The sequence below is a fragment of the Triticum dicoccoides genome, chromosome 4A, assembly GCF_002162155.2.
Source record: "Triticum dicoccoides isolate Atlit2015 ecotype Zavitan chromosome 4A, WEW_v2.0, whole genome shotgun sequence".
In the NCBI taxonomy this organism is placed as follows: Eukaryota; Viridiplantae; Streptophyta; class Magnoliopsida; order Poales; family Poaceae; genus Triticum; species Triticum dicoccoides.
This window is the reverse complement of record NC_041386.1, coordinates 330,620,899-330,625,645: the sequence shown is the minus strand read 5'-3', so window position 1 is coordinate 330,625,645 and position 4,747 is coordinate 330,620,899.

Sequence of the window (4,747 nt, the reverse complement as noted above, 5' to 3'; positions counted from 1 at the left end):
AGATCTTGTCCTTTGTGTTGTTTCGTTCTAGTTGTTCAGTAGTGGAGCCCAGTTGGGGTCGATCGGGGACCTTTGTCGCATTTGGGGTTCTTCTTTTATTTTGGTTCCGTAGTCGGACCTTGATTGTATCTGGATGATGTAATGCTTTATTCATGTATTGTGTGAAGTGGCGATTGTAAGCCAACCATGTATCTTTTTCCCTTATGTATTACCTGGGTTGTGTGAAGATTACCTCTCTTGCGACATTGCTTTCAATGCGGTTATGCCTCTAAGTCGTGCTTCGACACGTGGGAGATATAGCCGCATCGAGGCCGTTACAAGTTGGTATCAGAGCCTTCCCCGACCTTAGGAGCCCCATTGCTTGATCATTTTTAGCGGCCGAGTTGTGTCTAGAAAAATGTTTTGAGTCATTTAGGAATTATATATTGGAGAGTTTAGGAATTCTTTTTACTCCCCGGTCTCCTCATCGCTCTGGTAAGGCATCCTGACGTAGAGTTTTGACTCTTCTCTTCTCAAATTTCACTAAAAAAAATTTAGGATCACGCGGGTATCCTGGAATCGTTCCAATGGTTTTATGATGAGAACATTGTCTTGGTGCCTCCTGTCAGGGGTTTTGTGGAAGTGTCCCGGGGAGTTGAGCTCTGAGGTGTTGTCATCATAATTTTATCGTTGCAGTTCTGGAATACCTGAGTTTAGTACGCCGACATCGAAAATCTCTTTTATGCAGTTCGTTGGTGAGATAACCTCGACGCCACCCAGTACTGGGGCGGGAGTTCGGGAGTATTGCCATAGCTTGTATAACGGATGCTTTTCGAAGGTTGAGGTAGATGATTTCCGAAGGTTTCTTGGTTATGTGTTGAAGGATGGATATAGCTGGATGTAGGATTTGTTAGTTTTGGGTGAGATATTATGCTTCCCGTGTATCCCCAACACCTGATTGCATAAGCGGAAAGTTTTGGGAGTTTATAAGTGGGAATTCAAGTAGCTCTTAGGATATCTTTCCGACAAATGTATGATATGAAATTGGGGTTCGACGTCTAGTGGTCCGCCTATTCACGGTCGGTTTTACAGTGGTCTCGTTGTGTCTTAAAGAGTCCTTGGCTATGCCGACTCGGGGACGCTTCGTATGTCATGTGCACTGCCTTGTACATGATGGTGCTGTACGATCGAGCCCGTGTAGGCCCCACCACGAAAACTTCGGACGAAATCTCAGTCATATGTTTGATTTGGCTTATTTTGCAAGCCAATCCTTTGTTTTGTTTTTGAGTTGTGGTATTCGAGTTGCTTCGAAGTCAAATGTTGATTCCATACCTTCCCCAAATGGTGTTTTCATACTCCGATGTGAATACCAATCCTTCATGATAATCGAGATTGTCATGTCAATCCTTTTCACCGGTGTGTTTCTCTTCAAGTGGATCCGAACATTTCAACATCCGCAAGATCCAATCTCAGCTTTCTCAATGGTGTTCGTTCATCCATCCCATGTTGTCTTTGTTTTCCCGCCCTCCCTCCCTTGTTTTCTTCAAGGACTCAGATTTCTTAATCGAGTATCCATCTTATTGATGTGAAGCCTCTCCATTCTTTTCCTTCAATGTTCTTATCCGGTGATGCTCATGAAGATTTTAATGAAGTTTCTAGTTCACCATTATTCATTATTTTTCTTCTCCGGTGGATCTAATTCAAGCTTTCGGTGTTGATAATATTCTTTTCTGTATTTCAAATGCTTTTATCATACCAGTGCACCTCATAATCATCCACTCTTCACTATTCATTTGTTCCGGTGTGTTCAAGATATCTCAAGTCTGTTATCTCATTCAAGTCATTTAATTCAACCGGTGCAATATCTTTCAAGTAATCATTTCAACGGTGTTTCTCTTGAGTGGGCCCTAACCCACAGGTCTTTTCCAGGATCTTACCTGACTCTTCTATTTTCTCGGAGGTATTCTCAAATTCTTGTCAAAGTTTTACGTAAGAATGAATTATCATCAGTCAAATGTAATTCTCCAAGATCTTTCAAATTCTTTTCATCGTTGGATCAACCTTTCCATTCTTCATTCCAGAGTGTCTAAATAATTCTTGGTGGTGTTTCTCGTCGTCATTCTCGGATTTGAAGACCGAAGAAGAATTTCTCTCAATCTTGTTCTTGCCTCTTCAGGATTCATGGTGCTAGCTTTATACCATTCTCTCATAATTATTTTCGGTTGTGAGAATTCTTTTCACCTATCCGGATCAATTCAGGAGCCTTTTCAGTTTGTTCATCCAGAGCCCATCATCTAAGATTTATTCATTCTCAGCTTTCAGCTATCATTCTCCAAATTTTACTGGTGCTTCGTTCAAGTGATCTTTAATCGGCTCGTGATCTCTTTGTTCTCATGGATCTAAATACTTTCAAGCATCTTTGTTCATTTGTTAATTCTTCCCGGTGTTTCGTTATGTTTTATTCATTCTTTTCAATTCTTACGGTGGTTCGTTCAAAAGTTTGCTTCCTTTGTGTATCATATCTATGCATTCGTGCTTTTCAAATTCTACCGGTGGATCGTTGAAGACTTTCTCAAGTTTGCGCTATATCTATCTTAATCTTTCTTCGAGGATAAGTAGTATGGCAAATCCATTGCTTGTCAGCAATTAAATTGTTGAAGGATGCGCACAACGTAATTCTTATTCTTTGTTTCATCCAAGTGATTTAATTCTTTATTCCGGAGGCCCTTCAAATTCTCGGTTTCATTTGTTTCATTTTATCTTTTTCCCGGGGTTCCAACCTCTTTCAACTATGTAATCACGGAGATCTATCTAAATCTTTAAAAGGCTCCACCTTGTGTTTTCAATTTCTCTTTCTTTTCATTCATGTTGTTTACCGGAGTTCTTCATGAAGGTTCTACATGATGGTTCATCAAGGATTTAATTCCTTCTCGAAGTGTTCGTCAAGATTCTTTTCAAAGGAGCTCAAGCATTCTTCATCTGGCAATCCGGAGTGCATTTCTTTCTACCGTATCTTTGGAGGTGGTATTATACCATTCTTGATAATTTCATTCAAGTTTCATAATTCACATGTTATTAAGAATGAGGTATTTTAAATCCATCAATCTCGTCATTGGAGTTATCTTGGGTTATATATCACCTAAAACCTTCCCTAAGGATTGTTGCTATTTATAGTGCTTATAAAGGACCCAAGTTCTTCTTTATCCTCCCGGTGAAATACGTTCTCGTCTCCTTGGTCATACCAATCCAATTTTTTTTCCCGTGAGTGGCAGGTTGTCACCTCATAATTTGAGATGTATTCTATAAGACCATATCAAGATTATTCTTTTTTGTTGTTGGTTTTCATTTGCAGTCGGAGTGTTGTCCAAATTATATCATTCCTAATCCTTTTCTATCTTGTTTTTAACCGAAGTGGTTTCTATATTTATCTTGCCCTTCAACCTCAAGGTTTTTCGCAATGTTCTTTGTTTCTCTTTTCTAAAGGAGTGTTTTCGACCTTATTCACCTTCGTTGTGTTCTTTCATAAAACTTGTTCATGTCATCCGCATCATGATAACAACAATTAAATGTTTAAATTGTTGTTGCAATAAATTACTAAAGCATATGGGGTTTTACCGAAATTGTTGTTGTTATTTCCGGCCTCATTTAAACTTGCCTAAATGTTTAGTTTACTTATGCTCCACCTCTTGCCATGTTAACCAACATTTAATATTGTTGGGTACATAACCGAGAGAGAACTAAATAAGTCATGTGGTGTTTCGTCAATATGCAACGGAGTTGCATATTGAGCTCCACTTAATCTGTAGGATTGTTTGTTCCATATTGCCATGCCGTTTTAAACCGGACATGCATCATACTTGTTTGCGCATCATGCCATGCTTTTGTGATGATTGTTTACTATGTTGTTTGCTTCTTTCCGGTGTTGCTTCTTCGGGTTGGTTCCGGTAACGTCGTAATTGTGAGGACCCGTTCGACTACGTCCGTTTGTCTTCTTCATGGACTCGTTCTTCTTCCTTGCGGGATCTCAGGCAAGATGATCATACCCTCGAAATCACTTCTATCTTTGCTTGCTTAGTTGCTCGCTCTTTTGCTATGCCTATGCTGCGATACCTACAACTTGCTTATCATGCCTCATATATTGTTGAACCAAGCCTCTAACCCACCTTTCCTAGCAAACCGTTGATTGGCTATGTTACCGCTTTGCTCAGCCCCTCTTATAGCGTTGTTAGTTGCAGGTGAAGATTGAAGTTTGTTCCTTGTTGGAACATGGAGATGTTGTTCCTTGTTGGAACATGTTTACTTGTTGGGATATCACTATATATCTTATTTAATTAATGCATCTATATAATTGGTAAAGGGTGGAAGGCTCGGCCTTATGCCTGGTGTTTTGTTCCACTCTTGCCGCCCTAGTTTCCGTCATATCGGTGTTATGTTCCCGGATTTTGCGTTGCTTACGCGGTTGGGCTATAATGGGAACCCCTTGACAGTTCGCCTTAAGTAAAGCTCTTCCAGCAATGCCCAACATTGGTTTTACCATTCGCCACCTAGCCTTTTTCCCTTGGGTTTCGCGGACTCAAGGGTCATCATTATTTTACCCCCCCCCCCCGGGCCAGTGCTCCTCTGAGTGTTGGTCCAACCTGTCAACTGCCGGTGACCACCAGGGGCAACTCTGGGCTGGACTACCCGTACCTAAGACAATCTGAGTGTGCCTTGAGAAAGAGATATGTGCATCTCCTATCGGGATTTGTCGGCACATTCGGGCGCTGTT